Genomic DNA, 16,150 nt, shown 5'->3' on the forward strand with positions numbered 1-16,150 from the left:
ATTTCTCAGATAACAGCAAAGATTGTACCCATAGTACAAGATATGATTCATAAATCTAGAGAGGACACAGATAAAAAAATAGAGGATCTGAGGAACATGATGGAATCCCAACATAGGAAACAAATGGAATCCATAAAACAGATGCAAACAGATTTCCAGGAGATTAAAAATTCCATTGAAAGTCTATGCACCAGAATGAACAAATGTGAGGACAGAATTTCAGATATAGAAGATAAGATTGCAATTAGTGACCAGGAAAAGAAAAATTGCTTTAAAATTGTAATGGACCATGAGACATCAATCCAGCAGCTGCTAGATGATGCAAAGAAGAATAACACAAGACTGACTGAAGTCAATGAAGAAACAGGAGAAAGTGCAGATGACATAAAAAAAACTTTGGACAAATGATGACAGAAAACTTCCCAAGCAGGGAAAAAGAACTTGACATGCAGATAAGTGAGGCAAATAGGACTCTAAGCAGCTGCCATAAAAAAAAAACAATCTACACATAGGCATATAATAGTTAAGATTCCAGAAACCCAACAGAAGAACAAAATTCTACAAGCAGTTAGAGAAAAGAAACAAATCACATACAAAGGAAAGCCCATTAGAATCACAGCAGACTTCTCAGTGCAAACCTTCAAGGCAAGAAGAGCTTGGAGTGATGTATTTCAAGCCCTAAAGGAAAATGGCCTCCAAGCCAGATTGATGTACCCTGCAAAACTATCTTTCAAAATTGATGGACAAATAAGATACTTTCATGATGAAAAGCACCTTAGGAACTTCATGAATACCAAACCAGCTCACCAAAAAATTTTATACAATATCCTAGGAAAACATAATGAGGATCACAACCCCAGTAAGCCCAGCAGAATGAATCCATGGGGCACAACAAAAAATTAAAAGCAAAGGGGGAGAATCCAACAAACAGAAAAAGTCATGACAATGATAAGCCAATATGTATCAGTTATAACCATCAATGTTAATGGTCTCAATTCACCAATCAAAAGAAATAGACTGGCAGAATGGGTCAAGAAGCAAGATCCAACAATATGCTGTATATAAGAAACACACTTAATTCAAAAAGAAACTAATGGTCTGAAAGTTAAAGGGTGGAAAACAATACTCCATGTGACATGAACACGCACACACACACAAAAAGCAGGAGTGGCTATCCTCTTTGCAGATCAAGTAGATTTCAAATGAAAATCTGAAACAGTCTGGTCCCAAGAATTTCAGATAAGGGATATTCAACTTGTATGTACAAATCTATTGTGAACATGTGTTTTTCTTCCTCTCAAGTAAAAACTTAAGAACAGGACTATTGGTTCTTAACAGTAATACAAGGAATTTCTATATTGTTTTCCAAAATGGTTTGGTCATTTTACATTCACATTACGAGTATCAGAAAGTTCTAACTGGTTCACACGTAAGCTGACATTTGATCTTTTAAAAGCTTTAACTTAATCTCCCTGATGAGTGTATAATTCAATCTTGTTATTGTTCATGATTAGTATTTTTCTGATTCTAGTGTTGCATGCCTTTCCTTGTGCTGTACTGGCTATTTATCATCTTCTTTTGTCTACTTTTTAATTGGGTTGTCTATTAATGAGCTGTAAGGGTTCTTTATATATTGTGGTCATAGGTTATATGCACTATAAATATGGTCTGTCTAAGGACTACTTTTCATTTCCTTGACAATGTCATTTAAAGTTCTAAATTTTGATGAAATCTCATTTATCAATTTTTTTCTTTTATACATCATGTTTATATCCTAGGAAATTCTTGCCTATCCTGAATTCACAAACATTTTCCCTTATAATTTCTTCTAAAAGTTTTATACTTTTAGGCTTCCATATTTAGATTCATAGATCCTTTCAACTTATTTTTATGTATGGAAATAAAAGGTTGAGGTTAATTTTTTTATATATGGATACCACATGTTCTAGTGCCATTTGCTGAAAACACTATGTTTACCTCGGCTCTTGAATTGAGTTTATATTCTATAAAATATTAATGTTAAATAATCTTTCAAAACTCAGTGGACCATATATGTGCAGTTCTATTTCTAGATTCTCTGTTTTATTCCAATGATCTATATGTATTTCCTTACACTAACACTGCCTTGATAACTGTAGCTTTAGAGGAAATCTTAAAATAAGGTACTAAATGTCTTGCAACACTGTTTTTTTTGTTTTCTGCGGGGGGGGGTTGTTTTGTTTTTTGTTTTTCGCTTTTCTAGATCTTTTGCACTCCTACATAACTTTTAAATTTCAATATCCAATTCTTCATTTATAGCAAGTATACATAGACCTAAATTTTTATATATACCTTGTGCTTTATAATCCTGCTAAATTCAAATACAAGTTCTAGGGGCTCCTAGAGATTTCTTAGTACTTTTTCTGTAGATGATCATTTCATCTACATGTCAAGATTTCACATCTACCTCGCCAATCCTACGCTATTTGTTTATTTTTATTGTCAGACTATTTTGATTTGGGCCTATCTTTCAAAGTTTAATGAACAAAGATCAGACCTCCCAAATTTAAAGACCCAATCGAAAAATGGGCATCTGAAATGAACAGACATTTCTCAGACAAAGAAGTAGAAATAGCAAATAAATAAATGAAAAAATGTTCAACATCACTGGTCCTTCGAGAGATGCAAATGAAAACAACGCTGAGATTCCACTTCACTCCAGAAAGAATGGCTGCTGTCATGAAATCAACCAATAACAAATGCTGGCGGGGCTGAGGGGAAAGAGGAACCCTGCTCCACTGCTGGTGGGAGTGTAGACTGGTGCAAGCACTGTGGAAATCAGTATGGAGATACCTCAAAGGACTAGGACTGGAAGTCCCATTTGACCCCACTATTCCACTGCTGGGGATCTTCCCCAAAGAATTAAAAGAATCATACCACAGTGATATATGTGTGCCCATGTTCATAGCAGCACAGTTTGTAATAGCTAAAACTTGGAAACAGCCCAAATGCCCATCAACTGGAGACTGGATCAAGAAAATGTGGTTTTTTTAATAAAATGGAGTACTACTCAGCCATAAAAAATGAGAAATTAGAGACATTTATAGCTAAGTGGATGCACATTGAGGCAATACTCTTAAGTGAAATAAACAGGACACACGTGTAAATACCGAATAGTTTCTCTGGTGTGAAAAACTGAAAGTGTAAATAAGGACTAAATGTATAATAGGTAATGTGAAATAGGAAGAAAAGGGGCAAAGGGGAAGGAAGTGGGAGGGCTAGGGGAAAGGATAGAAGGGAATGGGATTAATATGAGAAAATGGAAAAATAGGAACAAAATCTTTGTCAATAGGGAGGACTGGAGGGGTTGAAGGGAGGGCTGGGCAAGGGTGAAAAATAAGAACCAAGAGAGACTATGTAAAGGTGCCAATTTCCAACGATGAATGTCATTATATTGTATACCTAAAATGTACCAATGATTAGAATGAATAATCAATAATGTAAAATAAGAAGAAAAGGTCCAAAGGGGTAGGGGTAGTGGGAGGGGCAGGGGAAAGGAAGAAATGATGAGAAGTGGAAAAAATGGAAATAAAGTTTTTGTAAGTAGGGAAGGGTGGAGGGGGTGAAGGGAGGGCTAGGAATGGGGAAAAAATGAGAACCAAGATGCATTATGTAAAGGTACAATTCCCAATGAGAAATGTAATTGTGTTGTATACCTACAATGTACCAATAAAAGAATTTAATACAAAAAAATAAAAATAAAAAATAAAAAATAAAAAAATAAAATAAAGTTTAATGAACAGATGAAGAGTAGGAATATCTGCCCTTGTTCCCCACCTTAGGGAGAAAGCATTATATCTTCTCCATTCATATAAGGCATTTATGCTGGAAGTATGGAGTCCATGTCTTTGATCTGTTGAGAAGGTTCTGTTCTACTTCTAGTCTCCTGATAGCTTTTACCATGAACAGCTCTAGAATTTAGTCCAATACTTTTTCTCCAACTAGTGACAGGATCATATGGCTTTTTCCTTCCCTCTGTTAAAATGATGACTTTTAGGGGTGGATCTTCCAAAGCTGAACCAACACTGCCATCCCTATAATAAAACCACTTTCTACATACTGCCAGATCTGACTTCTGATAGTTTGTTTTGTTAAACAAATTTCTTTTTTCTTCTATTATCTTTATCCAGTTTTAGGATTAGCACAATGTTGATTTCCTAAAATGAGGGGAGAAGTGTTCCTTCTTTTTTCTGCTTTATATGTTTGATATAATTTATCAGTTAAAATGTATATGAGCCTGCTGTGTCATATAGGTAGGTTTTCAAGCTAGGAATATACTTTCTTCCCCCCCCATTAAGTTTATTGGTACATTTTAGGTATAAAATACAGTTACATACATCATTGGGATCTTGTACCATTACATGAGTATCTTGGTTCTTATTTTTTTGTCCCCTTCCCCTGCCCTCCCTTCACCCCCTCCACCCTTCCCTATTTGCAAAGATTTTGTTTCCATTCTTTTGCTTCTCTCATATTTTTTCTTTTCCCTTCTTTCATTTCCCCACCCCTCCCACTTCCCCTGCTCCTTTAGACCTTTACATCCTATTACACAATATTGATTATACATTTTTAAAATTACAATATCAAGATCTAGGAGACATTGCCACAGATTTTACAGAATTTAAAAGGATTTAAAAAGCATATTTCAAAAATCTGTTTTGAAATAAATTTTGACAACTTCTAAGAAGTACCTTGGAAGACAAATTAATGAAAGTAACTCTGGAGGAAATATAAAATTTGAATAGCATTTATTAAAGAAAGTATATTCCTCTGGGCTGGGGATTTAGCTCAGTGGTTCAGCTGCCTGCCTCACAAGCACAAGGACCCAAGTTCGATCCCCGATACCAAAAAAAAAAGAAAGTATATTCCTAGCTTGAAAACCTACCTATACGACAACAGCAGGCTCATAAACATTTTAACTGATAAATTATAGCAAACATTTAAAGCAGAAAAAACAAAGGAACACTTCTCCCCTCATTTTAGGAAATCAACATTGTGCTAATCCCAAAACTGGATAAAGATAATAGAAAAAAAAAGTATGAATATAGATAGAAATTTGTTTAACAAAACAAACCATTACAAGTCAGATCTGGCAGTATGTAGAAAGTGGTTTTATTATAGGGATGGCAGTGTTGGTTCAGCATTGAAAGATCCACCCCCAAAAGCCATCATTTTAACAGAGAAAAGGTAAAAGCCATATGATCCTGTCACTAGTTGGAGAAAAAGTATTGGACTAAATTCTAGAGCTGTTCATGGTAAAAGCTATCAGGAGACTAGAAGTAGAACAGAACCTTCTCAACAGATCAAAGACATGGACTCCATACTTCCAGCATAAATGCCTTATATGAATGGAGAAGATACAATACTTTCTCCTTAAGGTGGGGAACAAGGGCAGATATGCTTACTCTTCATCTGTCCATCAAACATTGAAAGATAGGCCCAAACCAAAATAATCTGGCAATAAAGTGACACAAGTAGGATAGGATAGGCAGGGTAGAAGCAAAATCTTTATATGTAGATGAAATGATCATCTACAGAGAAAATACTAAGAAATCTCTAGGAGCCCCTAGAACTTGTATTTGAATTTAGCAGGATTAGAAAACACAAGGTATATATAAAAATTCAGGTCTGTGTATACTTGCTATAAATGAAGAATTGGATATTGAAATTTAAAAGTTATGTAGGACTACAAAGGACCTAGAAAAGTTTTTTAAAAAAAAAACAACAGTGTTGGAAGATGTTAATACCTACTTTTAAGACTTCCTCTAAAGCTATAGTAATCAAGGCAGTGTTGGTGTAAGGAAAGACATATAGATCATTGGAATAAAACAGAGAATCTACAAATAGAACCACACATATATGGTCCCCTGAGTTTTGAAAGATTATTTAACATTAATATTTTATAGAATATAAACTCAATTCAAGAGCCAAGGAAAACATAGTGTTTTCAGCAAATGGCACTAGAACACCTGGTATCCATATATAAAAAATTAACCTCAACCCTTTACTTCCATACATAAAGATAACTTGAAAGGGTCTATGAACCTAAATATGAAAGATTAAAACTATAAAACTTTAAGAAGAAATTATAAGGGAAAATGTTTATGAAACTAGGATACACAAGAACTTCCTAGGGTACAAAAAACATGATGTATAAAAGAAAAAAATTGATAAATGAGATTCCATCAAAATTTAGATCTTTAAATGACATCGTTAAAATGAAAAGTATTCCTAAAACAGACCATATTTACAATGCATATAACCTATAACCAGAGTATATAAAGAACTCTTACACTTCATTAATAGACAACCCAATTAAAAAGTAGACATAAGAAGATGATAAATAGCCAGTACAGCACAAGGAAAGGTGTGCAACTCTAGAATCAGAAAAATACTAATCATGAACAATAATAAGATTGAATTATACACTCCTTAGGGAGATGAAGTTGAAAGTTTTAAAAGCCTTGTCATGACATTTTCTTTTTGTTGGATTCTCCCTCTTTGCGTTCAATTTGTCATGCCCAACAGATTCATTCTTCTGGGCTTCCTGGGGTTGTGATCCTCATTGTCTTTTCCTAGGATATTGTCAAAAAAATTTTGGAGTGCTGGTTTGGTATTCATGAAGTTCCTAAAGTGTTCTTTATCATGAAAGTATCTTATTTTTCCATCAATTTTGAAAGATAGTTTTGCAGGGTACATCAATCTGGCTTGGAGGCCATTTTCCTTTAGGGCTTGAAATACATCACTCCAAGCTCTTCTTGCCTTGAAGGTTTGCACTGAGAAGTCTGCTGTGATTCTAATGGGCTTTCCTTTGTATGTGATTTGTTTCTTTTCTTTAACTGCTTGTAGAACTTTGTTCTTCTGTTGAGTTTCTGGAATCCGAACTGTTATATGCCTATGTGTAGAGATTTTTTTTATCAAGGCTAGTTCGAGTCCCATATACCTCACTTATCTGTATGTCAAGTTCTTTTTCCCTGCTTGGGAAGTTTTCTGCCATCACTTCTGTGAACAGCTTTTTTATGTCATCTGCACTCTGTCCTATTTCTTCGTTGACTCCAATCAGTCTTATGTTATTCTTCTTTGCATCATCTAGCAGCTGCTGGATTGATTTCTCGTGGTCCCTTACAATCTTAAAGCAATTTTTCTTTTCCTGGTTACTAATTGCAATCTTATCTTCTATATCTGAAATTCTGTCCTCACATTTGTTCATTCTGGTGCATAGACTTTCAATGGAGTTTTTAATCTCCTGGAAATCTGTTTGCATCTGTTTTATGGATTCCATTTGTTTCCTATGTTGGGATTCCATCATGTTCCTCAGATCCTCTATTTTTTTATCTGTGTCCTCTCTAGATTTATGAATCATATCTTGTACTATGGGTACAATCTTTGCTGTTATCTGAGAAATTATTTCTGATTTCATTTTTCCCAGATCCTCTTTTGTTGCCAGTTCAGGGAGTCCATGTGGTTGGGTATCAGATTGTTCCATCTTCTTTCCCTTTGGGGTTGCTGTAGGTGATCCAGAAGTCTGGTTTTGAGACTTGTTTACGCATCTTCTCATTTTGATGGGGGGGGGGGTTGTTTCTGGTGCCCATGGCTCACCTGCTCTGCCCTAGGAGCGTGGAATGGTGTTGGGGGAGCCTCTTTCCATGTGGAATATGCTTTCTTTAATAGGTGCTATTCAAATTTTATATCTCCTCCAGAGTTACTTTCATTAATTTGTCTTCCTTGTCAAATTTATTTCAAAAACGATTTTTGTAATATGCTTTCTATATCCTTTTAAATTCTGTAAACTCTGTGGTAATGTCTTCTAGATCTTGATATTGCAATTTTAAAATGTATAATTGATATTGTGTAATAGTAAGAAAAGGTCTAAAGGAGTAGAGGAAGTGGGAGGGGTAGGGGAAATGAAAGAAGGGAAAAGAAAAAATATGAGAAATGGAATAAAAATGGAAACAAAGTCTTTGCAAATAGGGAAGGGTGGAGGGGGTGAAGGGAGGGCAAGGTAAGGGGAAAAATAAGAACCAAGATAAATCATGTAAAGTTACAAGATCCTAGTGATGAATGTAACTGTATTTTATACCTAAAATGCACCAATAAACTTAATGGAAAAAAAAGAAAGAAATCAACCTATAACAAATGCTGGTGGGGCTGTGAACAAAAAGGAACCATTCTCCACTGCTTTTGGTTGTGTAGACTGGTGCAACCACTGTGGAAATCACTATGGAGATACCTCAAAAAACTAGGGCTAGAGATCTCATTTGACCCCACTATTCCCCTGCTGGGTATCTTCCCCAAAGAATTAAAAGCATCATGCCACAGTGATATATGTGTACCCATGTTCATAGCAGCACAGTTTGTAATAGCTAAAACTTGGAAGCAGCCCTATTGCCCATCAACTGGAGACTGGATAAAGAAAATGTGGTTTTTTTGTTTATTTGTTTGTTTGTTTGTTTTACAGGTTCAAATCTTTATTATTTTAAAATTGTACAGGTCTTTTACAATACAATATTTTGTTATTTAAATGACCTTTAAATGGTTAGTGTACAATGCATCTTTTTCTGAAATGCAACCATGAATTACGATTTTATCAATATGATTATTCTAAATAGAGTCATGGGGCTGGAGATTTAGCTCAGTGGTTCTGCCACCTGCTGTGCAAGCACAAGGACCTGAATTCGATCCCCAATACCCAAAAAAACCAAAACTATAGAGTCATAAAGATGTTGGGAAGGTTTTAGTGCCACACTGGAAAACATCATTAATAGACTCTTCTCTGTAGAGCCCAGATGACTATTTGTTGAAAGTGCTTTTCAGGGTTGCTGATTATTTATGGCTAATCTTAAAGTCAGTCAGTCAAATTACAGAGTTCCTTTTTTGAAACATCAAAGGGCATTTTTAAAAAATGAAATAATTTGCTTTAGTAATCTACTGTGGCAAACTCAAATGTTATGATTATCTGCATGCAGCAACACTCTTTAAATAGTTTTGAAGAATTTATACATTTTTATAAAGAATGTGTTAAAGAGTGCAAGTATTCTGATACTGACTTCACAAAAAGACAAATGCTGGTAATAATAACTAACATTTAACATCTAACTTCAACATAATGTCTATTTAACAGGCAATTAATATGGCTAACCATAAGCCACAGTGCACAGGCTTATGCCCACAGTGCACAGGCTTATGCCCACAGTGCACAGTGCACATGCCCTTTGAGAAGATGAATTAGTTTGGTCTGCATTTCTAGTTATCTGGGTATAAAAGAGAAAAAAAAAAAAACCCAAAACCATTTTAATTCAGCCAAGGGTTTTGATGAATTTATTGTTCCTCAAATGTAGCCAGTTAAAAAGAACACCGATGAAATATACTGTCATGATGACTTAGAAAATGTGGGTTTTTTATAAAATGGAGTACTACCTGGCCATAACAAATGAGAAATTAGAGACATTTATAGCTAAATGGATGCACATTGAGGTGATACTCTTAAGTGAAATAAATATGACACACGTGTAAATACTGAATAGTTTCTCTAGTGTGAGAAACTGAAAGTGTAAATAAGGACTAAAAGGTATAATAGATAATGTGAAATAGGAAGAAAAGGGGCAAAGGAGAAGGGGAAGTGGGAAGGATAGGGGAACAGAAAGAAGGGAATGGAATTAATATGAGATAATGAAAAAATGAGAAAGTCTTTGTAAATAGGGAGGGTTGGAGGGGTTGAAGGGAGGGTAGGGAAATGGGGAAAAAAATCAGAACCAAGAGAGATTGTGTAAAGGTGCAAATTTCCAATGATGAATGTCATTATATTGTACACCTAAAATGTGCCAATAAAATTAATTTTAAAGAAAAGAAAGCACAGAGCAAGAATTTGTCCCTATGTCCAGACTTCAAGTTTCTTTCCAGTACACAACACTTCCTCTGCCATGACTAAATGTTCATCTCTTGGATTAAATGTTTTCTAAGAAATTAATCTCAAATGGAATTTTACCTAATTCTTAAAATATAACAAGTTGCTCTGGCTAAAGTATATTATAGAGATGGGGCAGAGAGAAGGGAAATTTGGGGAAGTAGAGGCAAAACCCATGAAACACAATGTAAAAGCCATTAGGTTAGAAGATAAGTTCCCTATTTAAATGTAAGTAACCTGGGAGGAGCCATTGTAGTCATGAATACTTTGTGTCCTATCAGATCATTTCCCACCATCTGAGACAAGGAGCTAGAATAATAGGCCCAGATGAAATGGCCCACTGCATGGCCAAATAGGAAGGAGGAAAAGAATGAAGAATAAAAACCAGCTTTACATTTTACTTCAGATTTGTTCTGCAATCCCCTTGCCTTAGCCACTTAGAGTATTGGAATTATAGGTATGTGCCATCATGCCCTGGCTCCTTCTTGTGTGGAGGTGGTCAGAAGGCAGGGATTCCTGGGTTTTGAACCTAGGGCCTTACATGTGCTAGGCAAACACCCTAACACTGAGCTATACCCCAGTCCTTTCTTAAATTTTATTTTGAGACAGAGTCTCATTAAGTTGCCCGTCGCCTTGAACTCATAACACTCCTACCCCAGCCTTCGGTGTAGCTGGGGTATGTGCCACTGTGCCTTGTGGTTTTGTGCTTCTTGAACATTGTTGCTCTAAAATTGTTAATATAGAAAAGGAGAAAATCTAGAGTTGTCTTTGAAAAAGCAAATCCCAGTCCAAGAAAGCCTTCTCTCTCCTTAAAGAATGATATTTATATTCTTAAAATATTAGTCTTCCTTGTACTTGTTAAAAGATACTTTGTAAAAAGTCAACATGACTCTCATACAAACAGAGTGAACATTTTCAGAGATACATCCAGCTCATCCATCAAAGGTCCACTCCATTGCCTCAATAATTAAATAATCCTTAGGCAGGGCTATAAACTATGCTCCTCTCTGACACTAAGAAAGCATGCTGCTATTCCTTTGTCTTCTTCCCAAGTTTTGAGTCTCGGTGGCTTAAATTGGGCTCAGGTTAGAATTTTCAGCTGCCTTTGGATATGTGAGTGTGCTCAAACAAGGATAGAAAAGGAAGAGGAATGAACGCCTATATTAGTTTCTAGGGCTGCCATAACAAAATACCACAGACTGGATAGCTTAAACAGAATTTATTTTCCCATAGTTCTAGAAACTTGGAAATTCAGGATCAAGGTGTCAGCAAATCCTGAGGCCTTTCCTTGGCCTGCAGGCAGTTGCTTTCTCCCTGTGTCTTCACACAGCCTTTCCTCTGTGAGCATGCACCTGGTGACTCTTCTGTTTTTTTTAAGAACAGCGATCCTATTGCATTAGGGCCCTGCCCTTATGCCCTCATTTAACATTAATTACCTCTTTAAAGATCCTCTCTCCAAAGACAGTCACATTGGAGGTAAGGCCCTCAATGTATGAATTTGGGGGAGACAACAGTTATTTATCACTTTTATTGTGCTAAGAGCTTTCAAATTTACAACTGTCTTGAGTGCTCACATCAACCTAAGGAGACTGTGCATTTTACAGATGTGGTCAGGGAGGTTAGATAGCTGCCCAAGGTCACCACCCATGTGGCAAGATTGGTGTCTGATTCTGGGGAGAACGTGACATATGGAGTAAGGAGGTAACACAAGACTATTTGTGGAGGCGATTGGGAAGGATCCACAGCCTCTATAATTTCCTCTTATTTGCTGTTTGTTGTAATCCTCTCACCCTTAAAATGAAAAAGTCCTGGGGGGTTGTCTTTCTTGGCAGCTTCATCTGCAGAAGCTTTGGAGCCTGAATCCAGGCACACCCAGAATTGCAAGAATGAGGATTTCAGAGATCAGAGAGAGCAGAAGAAACCAATCACCATGCTGCTCCAAACTCATGGGAGCTGCAAGATGGAAAAGAAGAGGGTGCAGGTATCTGGGGTTGGTGGGACAAAAGCCAGGACAGGTTCAGATAAGGTGGGAGAGACTGAAGGGCGTCATGCCCTTCCCCGTATTCTCCCTCACTTCCTTGTATTAACTGAGCTCCTCTTGCAGCCATCGTGCACTAACAGGTGCTGGAGAATTTACAACTCCGGCCAAGCATCTCTTTTCCTTTATACTATCAAAGGCCCCTTTCTGGGAGTAATTGAGTGCTCCACTCTTGTGACTGCAAAAAAAAAAAATTGCCCTTGATAAGAAATAGTCAATTACAATTTTAGGGGTATGAATCCTAGTTCTGCCATTCGCTAGGTTTATGGACTATTTATTTACTTCTTTCCCTATCAGGAAAATGAGAATATCATTAATCCCAGCCTCATAGAATTGTTACAAGAAATAAGTGACCCAGAGAAATATACATATAAAGATTCTTAGCACAATACTCAATACCTAAGTGCGACTCAGTGAAACATGACACCTTTTCTTCTTGCGCTTTTTCTTATTTCTCATTCTTCTCCTTGTTCTATAGTCTTCTCTAGAAATGGTGTCTCAAAATCCTTGGCCATCTTTGTGATGATTCAAAGGTGAAGGGAGAGGGGAGGAAGTTCCCAGGTATCTTTGGGGGCAAAAAAAGCTGAGGTGGAATGCAGTCCACTGTCACAGTCACCGGACTCAGGCAGTCATCTGACATGCACACTGCCTGATGTGCAGGGAAGCCAGGGCTCTCGAGGAGGCCACCTGGATGGATGAGGCGGAGTCAGAGCACTCTGGGTTTAATGTTAACTTTCCCAACAGCTTAGTTGGAATTCTGTACTACTGCTGTCACTCTCCCAGCCTGCAAGTCCCCTCCCCACAGTTTGTGTGTCTTCTTAACTGCTCGTATCTTCCACTCAAGCACTTGGTGCTTAAGTCAAGAACTCTCCTAAATGTCCAATGCCACACTGTGCCTCAAATGGAGGATGCATGTGCATTTGTTGAATAAATGAACTGAGGCAACTATGCTGAGCAAGAAGATTCATTTGTTCATAGTAAAACAAAAAGACAAAAAAAATTCTAATATGAGCAACACAATGACAGCCAAATATTGGACAGTTGACATATAACAGTGCAGGCTGGGCCTGCAGATGGATAACTAGAAGCAGGATAAAGTTTGGTATTTCTACCTTTATTTTGCATCTGTCTCCTTTACTACCTTAAAACTTGAGGTTAGATCTTTGTTCATCTCTATCACATAGGCATGTTAATCACTGGAGTATCTAATAACTGATAATACGTGATTTATGTTATGGATTGTGTTTAGAGATCCCCCCAAGGCCCCAGGCTTTTTCAGAAGTGGCTGAATCTAGAGCGTGTGATTGATTCATGGTGGGGCTAGGCCCAAGGGCACTAGAATTAAGGGTGTGAGTACTACCTACCCTAAGTAGTCTGAATAACATAAGAGCGGCAGAAAAACACTGTTAAGGTCTCTTGTTGCTTTGCGGCTGTCTGCCCACCATGAACTGTTGCCCTTCTGCTACCTACCCTGCTGTGGAGCCAGCTGATTATGGACTGAAACCTCTATGAACTATAAGCCAAATAAACCTTTCCCCCTTTTAACTTTGGGTGTTGGATATTTTGTCTCAGCAATGAGAAAAGTAACTAAGAAAATTCATTAGCCTTAAACTTACCTAACTTGTCTTACCCTCCTCCCCACTTTAAGACTGAGGACACAAAGGTAAGAGTAACTAAGGTATTTTTCAAAATTTGCAGGAACACTCAGTTGCCAGTTTTTACAATGTTCTGTTGCAGACCCCCTGGAGCAACATCTAGAAGTCTCTAGTCATTGTCCTAAACCTGCAGTCAATTTGGATTCCAGGAAAAGCAGAGCCTCATAGAACAGATTACTCCATTATGACATTGCCTCCACTAAGTGAGAACAAATAATCCATGACAGAACTGAGGCTGTGTCCTAAGTAGGGATAATCATTTCAAGGGAACTGGATTTATTGCCACCTTAAGCCATAAGGACTTCTTTGGAGCCACCTTGCAGAACCAGAGATAAAGATCAACCAGATCATGGCTAGACTTGGATTACCTACCCTGCCAGGTGTACAACACCCCCCCATACCTTGCCTATGTTCTTCTTTTCTATAAAACTTCAAAGTTTCTATCAGCTTCTCGAAGACAGATCTTGAGCTTCTATATCTGTCCTTCCCAGAATTGGCCACATGGATTAAAGTTCCTTTTTCTGCCTTTACCACCATATGCCTCCTTGACTGATGTTGTGGAATAGGTAGCCGAGCCAGGGCTTTCACTCTAGAAATCCCAAAAAAGACATCACTCACACAAGGCCAATGTCCATAATACCTCACTTTAACAATGGCCTAGAGATTAACAAAAGAAGATGTTTCCCTGGTAAAACTGACCAACAACTCAGAATGCTGACGTTCTCACTTGAAGAAACCCTTCCGAACTCTGGCTCTACTACAGAAAAGGAAGCAAAGAAAATGCTGTCCCTGGCCTGTGTTCCTCCAGGATTCTGGAATTTACCCTTAATCTAGAATGAAAGGATCTATTACACAAGCCTGTGACTCAGAAGGTTTAGGAAAACAGCCATTCTAGTCTGTTCTCCCTTCTTCCTAGGCCTAGTTTGTTCTCACATTTTTGCCATTCTGACAGCTTCAGGAAGGGGCTCTTATATCAGGAGGAGACCATGGACAGTGGGAGGTAGACTAGAATAATGATGGTCTAGTAGGTGCTGAGCACTTTCTTATATTATCTCTTTCTTTGTCATAGAACCCTGAAACAGCACTAATATTATCTCCATAATTGAGAAAACTGAAGATGAGAAAAGAAAAAAATTTGCCCAAGGTCACTTAGCTGTTAAAAGGCAAAACCTGGACTTGAGTCATAAGCCCCACACTAGACTGCAACCTACTGAATTGAAATGACCCAAGGAGCTCCCCAAATATCCCTAGAAACCCTCTGGAGCCAGGGTAGGGCCTGCCTCATCATTTTCTTGCCATAAACATCATATAAGCAAATAAAAACGTACAGGACACATAATTCACATAGACAAGAACTCAAGAACTATTCATAATTGTATAAACTTCATAAATAAGCCATCATATGATAAACATTTTGGAAACAAAAGTCAATATGAAGAGAAAATATACAGTCTTGGGCATGTCACTTAACTCTCCTAAGTTTCTTTTTCCTCATCTGTACAGTGGCAACCATAATGCCTTCCTTACCAAGCAGGGGAAATGACCTATTGAGATAAAGCATGCAAAGTGCCTGTCCTGTGGGAGGCCAAGCAAGTCTGACTTTCTCTGGGAGCTGAAGGGCAGTGCTGTATGTGGGGCCAGCCATAGAGCTGGTGCAGATGTCTCCTTTGTTAACACACATCCTTGCCCTGGACCCACAGGGTACTAATCCTAAAGTCATTACAAATTCTGTCATTCCCTTGCTATTTTCTGGGGTCAAATTCCTAGCTTCTTGAGTCATCATTCCTACTAAGACTATGGGCATAATATAGGCCACAAGTCATACCCACCAGTGGAAAGCTCTTAATTCTTCCAGAATGAGAATATAAAGCCAAATAAACAAAACAGAACCCTTATTAAAGGATAAGCCAAAAGCCAAAAGCCTGAAATCCAACATTATAAATTTCAAGTTCCAAAGCATGAATAGTCTAGTTGCATGATTTTCTTTTAATTTCAGAAACTTAAAACAAAAACAAATACAACACTTTTTAAAAAGTAGTTAATGTTCTCCTTTAAGAATAAAGGAGTATATCTTTTTATTTAAAAATGACTGCTAAAAACTATCTTGGGAGTGACTCATGTTAAAGAAGCAGAAGAAAAAAAAGTAATCCTATTTTTTATTTTGTATTTCAATAACCAAGTCTTACTGTAGGGCAACACATCTCAGAATCTCTGCTTTTCTTTAGGACTACCCCCAAAATTATATTTTAGCTGAATTATTTTCATCTTGCCTATGACTTAGAATCACCACTGTTTTATTCTCTAACAAAGACTTCTAGCCCATAAGAAGAGTGGTCTACTATGACTTTCCTTGAATTTTTTGATGCTTAGATCTGATAAAAGTCAAATATATTTCAAGAGTAGATACTAAATAGTTAAAATCATACTTTACTGAAAATACTCTGGAATCATTTGAGTCTGCATACTTTTGGTTTAAACTTTACCGTATGCATTTTGGATAATAGTAGTACATGCACG

Source organism: Heterocephalus glaber, unplaced genomic scaffold (genome assembly GCF_053883595.1).
Source record: "Heterocephalus glaber isolate CG9 unplaced genomic scaffold, H.glaber_assembly_v1.0 deba00001497, whole genome shotgun sequence".
Lineage (NCBI taxonomy): Eukaryota > Metazoa > Chordata > Mammalia > Rodentia > Bathyergidae > Heterocephalus > Heterocephalus glaber.